At 35.5% G+C, this 15,371-nt stretch overlaps 1 long non-coding RNA gene across 15 annotated transcripts in view; it reads left to right on the top strand.

The window, feature by feature from the left end:
- Window positions 1-15,371, top strand: part of LOC139793830 (uncharacterized) — an 87,413-nt gene that overhangs the window by 20,459 nt on the left and 51,583 nt on the right. For 3 of the 15 annotated variants that reach the window (XR_011724835.1, XR_011724820.1, XR_011724834.1), the window contains exon 7: window positions 5,909-6,260. The exons of 11 other annotated variants lie outside the window; for them this stretch is intronic. This is a non-coding gene — a long non-coding RNA (uncharacterized lncRNA). Of the gene's footprint in view, window positions 1-3,050; window positions 3,121-5,908; window positions 6,261-15,371 lie in introns of those variants that run through there. One more of the 15 variants, XR_011724830.1, reaches the window with a different exon arrangement.

The raw sequence follows: 15,371 nt of genomic DNA, 5'->3' as shown, positions 1-15,371 counted from the left end.
CAGATATAAACTTCCCTTACAAGTAATAGCTTGTCTTATTACAATATCTGTTTACTACCTGTAACAAAATCCCAATTCTGTTTGACCAGCTTCTTTTAATTTATGTCAGCTCCTTGTGTAGTAATTTTACATTGTAAAAATCTTCGCAGTCCTTACAGCAAGCCTCTTACTACTTTTTCCCCCCTATTTTTCAGTCATAAAGTATTTATATTATTAATACATCTGGTTGCCTTTGACATAGGTGACCATGCAAGCACATCCAGAAGTAATTTGTAGAGATGGCTTTTCCAAGATACTGTCCATCTTTATGTTAAGAATTCTGGTTGTGTCAAATTTTAGAAATGCCAAATTGTAAGACTTATTCAAAGGGTATAAATATGTTTATCCCTAAGAAACCAGTTGTCTAATACAGAATTACTGTAGTGTACTTCAAAATACTGGAAACAAACATCATTGACCATAGTGTTATAAAAGGAACTAAAAAAAGTTGGGTGGTAAGCAATCTTTTTTTGTAATCTTTTTTTGTTACATACTTCTTGTATTTGTATACATAGATGGAAAATGAGGGGGTTTACTTGTATTTTTTTATTATCTTGCTAAATGCCTTTTGCTAAGTTATGTGATTATGAAATTGTCTTTGTTCAGGCTTAAGCTGTCATCTCAATATAGGATTGAGGTGAATTGTTTTGCCTTGTATCAGAAAGGAAGATTTAAGAGAGGAGAGAGTGACTTCTGTATTGTGGAAAAAGATTTTTTCCAAGTGTCATCTATGAGTGAGAGGTGAAATGGACTGATGAGTCTAGGTAAGGCATATGGGTACAGAGCAGTGATGGGGTGTATGGGTAGGACTGGAGATGAGTGTATGTGAATAAAGAATTTGTAACAGGGATCAGAACAGGGGTTCTGTAAGAGCTGGAGAGATCACAGTTGGATAAATGTATTGGGTCAATTGGAAGTCTCCTTACAATAGAAGCCTAACCCTCCCCTGGGCCAACTTGAGACCATTTTCTGTTGTCCTATCACTTGTCACTTGGGAGAAGAGACTGACCTCCACCTTGCTACAACCTCCTTTCAGTAATAAGGTCTTCCCTCAGCCTCATTTTCTGAACAGGCTAAACAACCCCGGTTAATCTCCAGGCTAAACAGTTCCAGTTCTAGACTTTTCCCTGTGGACTTGTTCTCTAGACTCTGTACCACCTTCATTGCCTTCTTGGACATGCTCTGGCACCTCAATCTCCTTCTTATTGTGAGAGGCCCAAAACTGAACACAGTATTTGAGGTGTGGCCTCAACAGTGCTGAGTAAAAATGGACTCAGATGAGATGCTGTGGAACTGCACAGTGCAAAAGAATAATGCCTTTCCTTTTCAACATGAAGTTTGCATCTTCTCCAAGTGGGACATGTCCCATTATTTGAAATCTACTGGTTACAGATGAGTTCTTCTTTTCCCCCCCTCTATGTAGTACTTATTAGAATATGATGATATATTTCTCCATGATGAATTACAATTTTTTAGATAATCAGAAAAATTCTCAGAATTCTATAGTCTGGTCCCTTTGACTTGCATTTTTCTGTGAACTATGACCTCACTAAAACTAAATGAATCAAACTACTGGTAGTAAGTTGAAACTTACTGATAGGATGGTTGCTTTTCTTAATTATGATGTAGAAGATCTCTTAAAAGTCGTTCACAAAGGCTTAAGAGTTTGCAGAAACACGGAAAGCCAGTGTCTTAGGGCATCTCCCTAAATGAAAGTTTGTTGTTTTTTTCTTTAAATAACGGGTTATTTTGGCACAAATCTTTTCATAAGCCTTAAGCTTCTATTTAAGTTTTCTTTCTTAATATATTGTGGCATACTTATGCCTATGACTAAAGTTACCAAGCCAGAAACCTGATTTCTGTAGAAGTTTCAAAGTCAGTAATTTATAAGTCTTTCAATTCAGTAATTAATTAATAATAATTTTGGCACCTGACAATACAAGTAAGTTAGGTGCAAGATCACCAGAGCATTAATAAAATAAAGTATATTTTCTGTTTGTTTGTTAGAGGATACATTTTAATGGAAAGCTATTCTGGTGTTTTTTTCTTGGGCAAATTTTTATAGTGGGTATAGGGATAACTCTTTTAGTTAGTCAGTGTTGGTCGCTAAAAATTGCCTCTACTCTTGTTGCTTGTCATACCTCATTTCATCTAAAGACTGCAGGAGTTGATGACTGGTGAGAGGTAGCACCTTGAAGACTTGGCAGTATCCTCTACAAAGTAACTTACACTTGAGCTAACTTTCTGTTGTCATGTCAGTGAAACACCAAATGTCTATTCCAAATGTGAAACAACATTTGGCTATTTTTTACATAATGGCTATTAAGTTACTTGAAAAAAAATCTTGTGAAGATGGATTTAGGGTTTAGAAGAGCTGGCATCTAAAATACATGTCATGGATACAGGTAATAAACATTTTTTAACTGCAACAGGAGAAAAGATATTTACTTTCTTTTTTCAGTGTGCAATCTACTACTATTAAGTAGCTATTTTTATCTCCTTCTAAATGTCTTCTAGTAAGCTTGTTATAAAGTAATTAAAGATACGAATTACTTCATTTATTGAAGCATTCAGTACATTATTTAAAATGGCTACTGAGGGGGAGAAGTGGACATGTGCTTCTCCTAACAGCTAAGCATAAAAATAAGGTATCAAAGATAGTAATACAGTTCTAAATCAGTAAAAATTGTTATGTTTCACTGTATGAGCAGAGCTCTTCACAGAATGGTGACCTCCTTCTAAGATTACACTTATCTGAATAGATTTTCATTGATAAACTTTATAGTGATCTTTTATCTTTGTTGGAAATGAGAGAACACAAAGGCTTAAACTTAGTTACTGCTCCTGAGCCATACTAAAAGCTTTCAGGACTTGCTATTTCACCCCACAAGATTGGACACATAGCCCTTCTAAATGTTGGCATTTCAAAAGCTGTGCAGGTGAGTAGGAAAAAGCAAATGTGAAATAAAGATACTGAAAAACTGAGATAAGGAAATTATTTTCCTTTACAGAAGAAAAGGAAAGATGGTAAACAATACAATGAGCAAAGGAGAAATAATAGGGTAGAAAGGGAGGAATCAGGTAAGTATTTATACTTATATTTTGTATTTAGTGCTCAGACACAATATGCTTTATGCTTGCATAGAAAACAGATTGAAACTTCAGCTTTCTGACAAACTGCTCTGCTGAGCTGTACTTCACTCTGTTCATTTTTGCTTCAGCACAGTTGCTTCTAAGAAGGCTTTAAATTGACTTTCAGAGCCAACAAGAATCACAACATGCATTATCTTACTTGAAAATGACAACTACCCCAATGTTCTGTCTTCCTAAGTTAGCTTACAAAAAAAAAAAAACCAAAACAAACCCTATTAGACATCAAAAAATAATTTAAATATATATTTGTCATGTTAATTCTAGTCATTAGCATTTGGAGTGGGGAACATGCAGGCATGCAGTCACACTTAAAACTGGCAAGATTTGTGCTTGAGACCCAGTTGTAATAACACCAAAACTGAAAATTGAAAATGCTAATTATTAGTTATTCAACAGGACTAAGCAAAGTCAATGAATTCATAACCAAATTTAGCTGTAGAACAATGGATTACTTACATTTGGTTTCATTGCAGGTTAGACATCAGTATGTGGATCTCATCCATAAGCTGTAATAAAATAAAATAAATTAGGAAATTGACAAAAAATTAATTCAGTAACTTGATCATTTATTACAGCATGATTCCCATGAGTATATCTGGTATTATAGCAGTGTAAATGTTTAGGGAAATTATGCACTTTTGAAAGCGAGCAATTAACTAATATTTATATAGTGATTCTACCAGGTCTTCACGAAATACCATGCTAAAAGCTTGTTTATTTTTAAATACAGAGATAGGGATCTCCCATTTTTTTTATATTCAGTTGATGGTATACATAAAATATTTTAGCTGTCCACCTCAGCAACCCTTCAGTGTAGCTGAGCTCTGAGCCAATGTACAGCAGAGGAGCCTCTCCTCTAAAACTGCCCCATTGCTGACTGGGGACTGAAGAGTGAAAATGGGTGGAGCAAGGAGTGGCCTTCTGGTGCCAATTCACAGCAACTTTTGGAGTGATAGCACCTACTTTTTGGAAGGTAGTGTATTAATTTCTGCTGATAGAGATAGATCTGCATAAGAATGATGCTACAGATTATTCTGTGTTAGGGCTTCTTTCCTGAGCAGTGTCTGTGTCACAGGGCAGCAGTTTTTAAGGGCACCCAGTGAAGATACAAATACTGAAAATCTGATTAGCTGCACTCTTTATGTTCATTCTAAAAGAAAAATGAAATCAAATGCAGATACAGCTGCATTTATGACAGGCTTCATGCTGTATGTTATAATTAGTTATTACTGTTAGGTAGTTTTGCCTTAGTGTTACACTATTTTATGCCACAACTCTAAGATTGATTAGACAATAGATATTCTGCAGTTCAAAACCACATTTCAAATGGGCCAATATATTTTAGAGATGTCTTTATAAGTGCATAAAAAACTCTCCCTTGTCCTCATGCAATAGGCAGTACCACAATGTTTGTATTCTGACATAGTGATTAATGGAAGAGCATTGTATGTGTAGGTCTCCAATAAGGTATGAATTGCACAGGATTAGGTCTCTTAGATTTTCTGTTCTAACAAGAAAGTGCAGACTGTGAGCTGTCCTTTTGGTGTATGTTCCAGCCCCCACATCAGTGCCCAGGAGGAAAGCTCCCTTTCCCATCCTCTTCTCTGGTTCTTTATGCCTTCTCACTGCAGTTCTGTAAGAGCAGCCTTGGGTTTGCATCTGGGCTGTCAGGTTGGTGTGAAGGTGGCAGGAAGAGGTTGTCCTCACAGACCTGCTCCACACTGAAGCTTCTTGCACAAAGCTGGGCTGTCTACCAGCTTTAAACCAGGCCTTCAGACATGACTCTTGTATTTAATTATAGTTCAATTAAAATAGCTGTTATAATGTAAATATCCATGACCATAACATAGGTTTTCAGCATGTTTTCACAACATACTATTTACTGTATATAGTAACAGTGTCACTAAATGTGGTATTTCCTGAATCAGGTCTTAGTGTTGGGAATACAGACTCCCAGTGATGTCAAGCTTTGATTTTTATTTACAGCAGATAAACTTACAGCCTCAGTAGTGCCTAATTGGTCCTAATAGAAGAGCAAACTTTCTCTTGTTTGTGTCAGCCATGATTTTGTGGTCAGTGTAGTCAACAGAAGTAATGTTAAGTTAAAAAATCCTGTGCATCACAAACCCTACTACATGTAGTGTACAGATGAAGGTCATTGGTAAATTTTCTTTGTTCAGAGTAGAGTTGAACACACACTGTTTCTCACATTATTTTAATCCAAACCTTGTTATCCAGAAGTATTCTGTTTAAAGAAATGCTGCTACGTTCACAGATACCTAGTGAACTTCCCAAAATAAATTCCATTTCAAATATGTGAATCAGAGTGTAAGATTCAAACCTTAGAATGGAACGAATCGCCCTCTGGAGGTGCTCGTTTCAGTCTACTGACTTCACAGAAATCCTGCTTTGAACTGACTTGCTCAAACTGAAACTTAAGTGAGTGGCCTTCACCCTAAGAGAGGAATAACTTTAACACCATACTAAGTCTTTTCTGTAGGACTCTTTTAAGAATTGCTGCCTTGTTCCTTACCTTTTCTGCCAGTTTTCTTCTGGTATTGTTTCTAAAATGAATAACTACAATTGTTACTGTTGCTGTTTCCTGTGTATTTTGTTTTTTCCTGTCCTTTTCAATCTTGCTATCTTATCTTATCTTTCCCTGTTTGTTGTTTTTCTTTTTTTGTGTGTTTTTTTTTTCTTTTTCCTGACTGTTTAGCTGCCATCTCTTCCGAAGCTTTTCACTTGCTACCTCTCCTCTCTGACCATCCTGCCTTCCATGAGAGTATTGTCCTAGCTTCTGATGAGGAAGATTGCTGAACTTTTCCTTTGATGCTGATACCAGTATTTCCTGTGAGAGGCAGTTACTGTAGTGAAGACATAGAAGAAGAAGAATGTGTCACTTGTGATTTTTTTGAAAATGGTTTTGAATAGTCAAGAAGTACTGTTTGGCCTTCATATAAAATGTGCTGGTTTCCTAATGTACTTGTAACTTAAAGATGCTTGTAGAAATGTAAAATCAAATGTGAAGAACATAAAATCCATATTAAAGAGATTAAAATGTGACAAAATGTAGCATTAGTCTTTATTTTAAAAATTGAGTCCTACATGGCTCATTTGTAAAAAAAAAAGTGGGACAGATTTAAAAGCTGTGTACAGGTAAAGTCTGACTTTGAAATTGAAAATATTTTCTTCCTCCCTATGATAATATTGGCGTTTTTTATACCTACTGAAGATCTCTTCTCCTCTCTGTTGGCTTCCTTTTTTTCTTTGTTCCTTTTGTTAACCTAAGTTTCCTGTTCCTTTCTGCACTGGACTTGCCTAATTTTTGGTTCAATATGGATCCATTTTTATCTTATGTATGCTTACATTTGCCTAAAATATTGCCTTAAGCGTGATTATTTATATTCAAGAATGTATTTATTTCTAACACTGGATGGAGATGCTATTTTAAGGCTTCCAGTAAACCAGATAAGAAACTTAACAATTCAGTGACAGCATATTAAGTTTTTTTATTACACATGTGCCCTCATAGGATCAAAGTACTTTGCCTCCTACATAAATGGAATAGTAATTATGGTCAGAGATAAACATTCCTGTAAAAATATGACTTATGGTACTTATTCATTATAGGAATGGTAATTTAAAAAGAGAATCTGAATGAAAACAAGATGCATTCATAAATAGTATGTCAGAAGTTTTCAGATTTTGTTTGCAGATAAAGAGAAATGCTGATGGAAGAGTGCTTTGTAATAATATTAATATAAGTAGTTAAAGAAAAAAAAGACACCTAAATAGTATCTGGAGAGTTTCACAAATCATCTTTTGTTATAGCAGAAATAGGAAATAAAACTTAATGTTTTCTGAGGGGGAGATACCTAAATATTTTATTATCTATACAACATGTTCTTTAGATAATCAGAATCCTTTGGATTGCAAGAAAAGGAATGCCAAGTACATGACAAAACATCAGTAGTGAAGTTCAGAACTTTAGATTTTGAACCCTTTTATAATACTTACAGTAATTTTCAATAACTGTAATAACAGCAACTTAATAGAAAATGATTGGAGGTGTGGCTGAGAATGTAATTTATGGTGCCTAAGTTTTTAACTACTGTATAAGCAGGACTTTGCATAATTCTGAGCCTATTAAAAAAGCACCTTCTTTGCCAGATTAATTTACTGAGCATGAGGGTGATGTTACAGACAAGGATTAGGAAGCAGAGGAGCTTTGGAACCTCTAAGACAGTTACAATGAGGGTGAGGTTTTATGTGGTACAGTAGTAGCAGTAAGGTTTTTGTTAGAATGTATCAACTGCAACTAATTTTGTAAAAATGTGCCCTATGAAAATTATCCATAGAAAAAGAAAGTATACTAAGAACTGTCTGGTTTTTCTGGGGTATATCCTTGTGGTATAAATTTGCATTCATAAAGTTAAGTCACCACTGTTTACTGAAGATTTGTCCTTTCTATTAACTATAATACAACACAGATCCTGAAATAGTCCCTGACTTGTATTTATTCTACAGTATAGTAGTTATGGAATAAGGTCTTACTCATCGTGAGAAATAATACAATTTTAACAATGGCATTTTATTGTTAGAAGGAAGTACATCAAACTGACTTTAATAAGCATAGTGTTAGTAAATTACTTAGATTTTGAGCATATTGTATTGGCATTGCTTGTTGAGGTACAAAACTATTACTACTAATCTAAATTTTAGAGTTGAAGTTTGAAGATAAAATTATTTTCACACTCAAGTTTATGTATTTTGATTTGCAGTTTTGGGGTGATAATGCTTCAGTTAAAACAACCAGTTAAATTTTCTATTCTTTTAATATTTGAAGAACAGTGAGGAAAATGTAGCTGGAAATACTAACAGAAGAGGAATGGTTTTCAGCAAATGTGTAAGTATGACCATAGGGAAAGACTAACCATAGGCAGGAAGATAGTAAAGTTGTGTGAATATTGATACATTGAGACACAAAAACATAATCTACAAAGTCCTGCAGGAAATAATAATGAATCATAGAATGGTTTGAGTTGGAAGGGACCTTAAAGGGTATCTAGTTCCAGACCTCCTACCATGGTCTTTCTAGGTTCATAACCTAGGTCTTTTTTGGTCACAGACACAGCCTAGGTACATGTGGTCTTGAGATATGCAGTGTCACTACAAATTCCATGAAATGTTCTTTGATTGCCTTACAAACAAGTCTGACATAAATAGCACACAATTATCTGTTGCTATATAAGGAAGATAAGGAAAGGGAAGAATAATTTATAAAACAACCACGCTGCTTGCAGATCCTGTAGTTCACATGGGTGGCAGACACAGATGAACCAAATAAAAATGGAAGATGCAAAATCCATGAAGATTGTGTTGAAGGTTTGTTTCATTTTATTTTCTCTAGGATTATGATGATCTCTATGCTTATGATATACGCACATATTATATATATTATAGATACATATAGTGTTATGTATATGAAAATTAATGTTTGAAAAGCTGTGAAAACATGATTTGAGTTACGTGCCAGAAATAATTAATATTGGCTGCAGGAGGATATTTTTGTATAGTAGTTAAAATTGGAAGTAATGAGATTTAATTCAGTTCTGGATCTGGTAGTGACTGGAAAAAAGAAGAAGATACTAGGTCTAACTTGCTGACATTATGAATGTACATTACATCTGGTTAGATAAAAAGACTGGAGAAACAGTAAATATAATGTGAAAATCACTGACAGAAATGTAGAGTTTGAAAGTAGTAGCAGAAAGCTGGTTCATCTATAACATTGCAGTAGAAGAAGATTCTGCTGTACATAAATGTAAAGTAAGAGAAAAACTTTAAGCCTGCCATCATGCAAAGATAAAATAAAACTCAGCCTGGAGAAGAGGAGGCTCAGGGGAGACCTCATCGCTCTCTACAACTCCCTGAAAGGAGGGGGTAGCCAGGGGGGGGTTGGTCTCTTTTCCCAGGCAACTCTCAGCAAGACAAGAGGGCACAAGAGGTCTCAAGTTGTGCCAGGGGAGGTTTAGGTTGGACATTAGAAAGAATTTCTTTACTGAGAGGGTGATCAAACACTGGAATGGGCTGCCCAGGGAAGTGGTGGATTCTCCATCCCTGGAGATATTTAAAAAGAGACTGGATGTGGCACTCAGTGCCATGGGCTGGGAACTGCAGCGGGAGTGGATCAAGGGTTGGACTTGATGATCTCTGAGGTCCCTTCCAACCCAGCCAATTCTATGATTCTATGAAAGAAAGCTTGGACCATGTGATGCTGAGAAAGTCTGATCTATTTAGAATAGTTTTGCTAATATAAGTTGAAGATATGTGAAACAAGTAAAGAAACACTATAAACTGGATTTTTTTTCAAATTTCTTTAACTTACACTTTTTGTTTCCAATAGAGTAATACTGAATAAAAGGAATTCTGAGACCACTGTCCACTAATCAGATAATTTCTTTGAAAAGGTAGTTAAAGAGCAAACAGAAATGGCAATTGCAGATATAAGAAAGGACCTGAAAACATGAAGGACTCCAGATTCTGTGCACCTGTGCTGCCTGCTGGAGGTAGCAGGGGACAGCCAAGATCTGCTCTTACTCACAGGCTGAAAATTTGCCTGCTGTGGGAAAGCCACAGCCTGGTAGCTTTTCCCTCTTCTGTGCCAACAGCTCCCCTCCTTCACACAGGTTTGGTAGTGGGAGCATAAGAACATACACCTACTCTCTACTGATTTTCAGCTGCATGTCATTTCTTGGATGACTTCTGTTCTAGAAAATAGCAGCCCAGTCAAGAGCTGGTAGCAAACAGAGCTGACATTTCCACAGCTGCCCTACCTGCTCTCCTGAAGCAGGGGGACCTTGTTCATACTGCCTGCTGAGAACAGTCCCCAGACCATGCTTGTCCCCAGATCTTGCTTAAGTGCTTGTTGGCTGGGGCAGAAAGCACACCCAAAAAGCATGCTAGCAGTTAAATGGCATGGATTAGCTATCACATGGCAGAGCTCAAGCAGGTGCCTGGGCCCTGTTTAGCACAGTAACAGAGATGTAACTTTACAAATTACATCCAGTCAGCAATAATTACATCTGTAGTAGCCTGCTGTAAATTAAAATTGCAAGGGCATGAAAACCAACTATCCGTAGGTAGCTTTCAGACTACTGGTACTTGAACAGAAATGTTGATGAATGTATAAACTTGGATGCCATGTCTTACTTAGCTAAAAGAAAGCATAGAAAATCCAAAAAATCACCAAATTAAGAAAGTTGGAGGGGGCCAGTAAAAGGCAAACCAGTAATTATCTGATGTATAAATATTTTTAAATGAAACCTGTAGAGCTAGTTAGATGAGTGAATATTCTTTTCAAAATAAGCAAGGTTACAATAAAGAAGTCAGTATGTTACCATTTGGGTAAATATATTTAATTCATTGTTAAAATGCAGTTTGGGTCCCATCTGTGTGGGCCTCCTTGTAGGATAAAAGCCTGAAATAGAGTGCGTTTGCTTAAGGTGTTTTATTCTGAGAAGCAAATATCATAACTACACCATAACAACTGCCCAGCAAATTTTCCTGTGAAGTATTTGGAGAAGTAGTCTTGCAGAAATGCAGGCAGCTTTCCTACAGAAAATAACTGGCTATTCTAACTTTACTGTATTGACATCCAGTCATATATCCAACACAGGGTAGAAGTATTTTGGGAAAAATAGCTTCTGAAGTATTAATGGACAGTTCTGTACCTTTGGCTTGCTTTGGCTTCAGTAAAGTTACGTTCTTGCAAGTAATAGAAATATGCTCTTGGAGATAATAGAGACTGCATTTTAAAATAAGACAATATAAATTAAAAATATTAGTAGAATCATATCAACATAGATGGAGAATAACATGAAGCAAAGCTGTCACATATATTACCTACCTAACTGGAAAAAAGAAAGTGTTCTTTCTTAGAGTGACCATGTGATTTTGAAATGTAAAAGTGTTACATAAAATTATAGTACTGTGGTCCCCTCAAGCATAGTTTTAGAAAATGACAAGAAACAACCAAATAAAATATTTGAAGTTGTCTGCTTCTCTCTGAATGCATTACCTGTTCGAAACCTAATGTCTGAACTGCTGGAATGTGTAGTTCCTGTTTTGAGGGAAAACAATATAATTTGAAGAGTCCTGTGAGAAAAGATTCTGAAAAATATCATGGCAGATAGTGCAGGTCTGACTGCTAGAGATGTGTTCATAAACTGCTTTGCTCTTCATTGGGAACACCCTCTGTGCCCATCACCCCTGCTTAAATAATCCCTTGTTGGAGGTTTGCCCCTCTGTATTTCCCAAGGAAATATGTGGGGGGACATAATTTTTAGGATCTCCTGGAAACTAAGTTGGAATAGGACAAGGAGAACAAGACTACTTTTGGCTGAAGGGTAGAGGAACTGTAAAAAGCCTTTTCTGAAGATGGGGAATGGGTGGCATTGAGCAGGAGTAAAATGCTGCTGGGAGCCCTTAAGCCTCTTTACTCAGGATATTGAGAGCACACCTCGGTATCATGGGATTTGGATGTTTTGCACATGGATAGGTCAACAATATTACAAAGAACAACTACTAAATTTCAGGAATTCATTCTGAAAGTACTCTATGAATAAGCTATATGAATACTAAGAAGCAAAACCAAACAATAGAAACCACTTCTTAGAAGAACTTTCATATGTGACTGTGGTGTAGTTGTATAGTCCATGCAAATGAATTAGAGGAAAGAAGCAGAAAATCTGGGCTAGATGTCATAAACCACTGTCCAATTTTTCACTTTTTTTTTTTCCCCAAAGAAAAAGATTGAAGATTCATGGGATAAACTGGCTAAAAGAAATAAAGAGACTAGATTCTTTAAAGGCAGGGATATGGAAATAAATGTGAAGACAGAGAGCCACTGCAGCATTTAGAACACTGCCTTGATCTGTTATAATCTTCCATGTTTTGTTTTACTTTTCTTGGTCTAGAATACTTCTGCTTTATTCAGACAAAACCCATTGAAAGCAATACTGAATGTGACATACTTTTACCACAAACTAATAAGCATGTAATCCTAAAAAAAGACTCCATAGTATACTTCAACTAGAAACATCCTTCTACCTCCATTTCAGCAGATATTACCTAGTTTGGGACAATAGAAAAATACAGGCTTTGAGTCAAACCTTCTGTTATGCTTGATTGTTACAGAAAACTAGATTTATGCCTGCCTGTCCGTTCCTCTATCTGTCTGCTTATTAAGAATAATTCTTATTTTAGCTCTAAAATATAAAAATAAAAGTTACAATATTACCAAGTGGAAGGTGTACAAAATCCCTGGTTTGTCCAGTTCTTTGGAGAAAATGAAGGAAATAAGATCGAGTGAGTTATCCTTGATTCAATGAAATTTAAGTGTCATTACTGATTTCCAAAAAAGTTACCAGATAGGTGGACAGATGTATTTTGTTTCATGGGTCTGTGGGTCTACAGCTCTAGAGCATCACAAAATTCCAAATAACACTGATACCACCAGATGAAGCAAAGTCAAAGAAAGCTCATGCAAAATGAAGTTGCTATATCTCCGTGTTAAAGTCTGGAAAAGGATAATTATTCCAATTTCCAAGTGATTCCATAGGATAGCATGAATGAAAAGGTTTTATGGAAAGTCAGGTTTCACCTATTAGTTTAATCTAGAGGAGAGAAATAATCTGACATCTAAAGATCATTGTGAAGAAGATGGTCATCAATTGTCTTTTGTACCCAGCTATAGAGGGACAAGAAAAAATTATCTTAATTTACAGTGAACAAGAATAGGCTACATATTTGGAAAATTATTCTAAGGACAGTTAAAGACTGGTATCAGGCTATCTGGCAGTACTGGAGCATCCTTCTCCCTGGCAGTTTAGAACAGATTAGACAAGAAGTTCCTGTCATCACAATACTCTTACATCTATCTTCTTTCATAATTGTATATCTGTTAAATTAATTGTTACATAATATCTGAACACATGATAAATGGTCATAAATGCAGGTATCATTTTTCATCAGTAGAGTTATTACTGTAATTTGTGTGCCTTTCTGTATTTTAATTTTTACTTCTTCCAGTTTTAAATATTGTATACGTATAATTTCTAGTTACAGTGAGTCAGTAAGGAAAAAGCACTTTAATTGTTCATGGAAGCAGTACTGTCACTCTGCTTACACTGCTTGATCCCCTGCAGTAGGAAGCTGCTTTCAGCACTGTAAATTCCCTTTTTCCTTGGCTTCTAATTCTTACCTAGCAGAAGCTCTTCAGGTACGTGTGGCTTTGTGGATCCCATGGGGAAATACTTTGCATTCAAAATGAATGTAGTTTCTTTTAAGTCACATATGGATAACGAGGCTTTATTTTTTGACAGAATATCTGAAAAAGTCTGATTCCTAAACAAAACCAGAACTTTGGTGATGAATTTTACTTTCTGTGGTTAACAGCCTATTTTTACTGTGATAAGAAAAGCCTGTTAATAATAAAAATGAAACCCAGTATCTGTGCTGTGTTAATGGAACCCTAAAGTGAAATGAGTGATATTAGCAAGTATCACTTTTATTTCTACTACAAACCTCAAGATATTTTATTTGCCTGTACTCAAAAACAACATTAAAGGATACGTATGGTTCATGTTACCAGAATTCATGGACTTGATTATAATGTGAGTAATTCGTGTGTGTGCTTTCGTTAGAGCATAATTGTGTAACACGAGGGCAAGGATAGGATATTGAAGGAATGAAGATAATTTGCTTATTCAGAATACTGACAGAATTCAGATTATTCAGAATACTGGCTAGTATGTCTGTTCTTTCTACAAAAGTATATTTGAAGGTTGAGGAGAAAACCATTTATATTTATTACTATGGTGATTTGTTAGCTGCGTAAGAACTTAATGTGTTCACACCAAACAATAATTAAGGTCTTCAAATCAAAGTGATTATCTCCCAGTGTTTTTTCTTGTATTGAGTCTGCAACAGAAGAGGCTGTGAACATTTGCAAATGGGCTTTTGATTGTACTTTTCCCCTCAGTTTTTTAAGAAAAGTTTCGACAATTAGAAGCTGTTGTATTAAAAATGTGAATAGTGTACAGAGAAGTGGCTGTCACTCAGTTAACCTCAGAGAGGAAGATCCAAGTAAGAGAAGTAGCATCCCTTCACTTCTGTAGCTCACTCTCTTGTTATCTTAATATAGAATCATGAGGTTCCAGTATAACTTTTCTGTTTAATACTGGACTCATATAACGTAGATCTACCTGCCTTTGGTTTATGTGTTGTTTTTTTGAAGTAAAAGGTGTCTGCTTAGGCTATTTGAGTATTAACTTAGAAAGAGACCACCAAAGAATTAAAAGCTTTATAATACAAGCCAGTCTGCAGAATGGGATTATTCAAGAGTATGAACCACATACCCTGCACCTTTGGATTAATACAGTTCGTATAGAAGAAAACCAGTATGGGTCAGAGAAGCTTTTGGCAGAACATGTCTAGCAAACAACTTCAGAATGTTTAACTCAATTTTTTTTTTACAGGGGTAGGAAGATATAATTCCTGGACAGAAGTGAAATACTACTTTAAAAAGGCTTCTGAAAGTTGACTTATGAAAGACAAAGATGTGGTTTAGGATCAAAATTGTTTTGTGAAGAGAGAATAATGGTTTTACATCATGAGATGCCTCGATTAATTCAACAAGTTGAGAAAAATAAAAAAACTACTAAGACTCCTTTTACTCTAAATTTTAAATCTAAGTTTATCTGGGTTTACTTGTCATAATATGTGTTTATATTAATTCAATACCTTCGCATATTAATATAAATACATACTAATATTTCTATAACATGTATATTAATTTAATGACTTTGAAATGGAAATTTCATATTTATATTTGTATGTATAGCTTGAAGTTATAAAAGGTAAACTACATCTTCAGCTTACCCAGTTAATATTTTATTGAAGAGTTAAAAAAATTTTTTTGCTGACTAGAGAAAATATTTACTTAACCAGAGGGTTAAGTAAAACTTAACAAACTTAATTTTCCCTGTGTGTCTTCAGAAGCCCAATGCAGCTGCTACAGAAATCAGCCTCCAGCAAGGTGTCTGTGTCTGTTTTGGATAGTATGATACTCAAAAATATAGAGCCAATCCAGAAGGATCTAACCCCCATTTTCAAAG

Source organism: Heliangelus exortis, chromosome 1 (assembly GCF_036169615.1).
Source record: "Heliangelus exortis chromosome 1, bHelExo1.hap1, whole genome shotgun sequence".
Lineage (NCBI taxonomy): Eukaryota > Metazoa > Chordata > Aves > Apodiformes > Trochilidae > Heliangelus > Heliangelus exortis.
The sequence above is the reverse complement of the archived record's forward strand: the minus strand, read 5'-3'. Positions and strand labels throughout refer to the sequence as shown.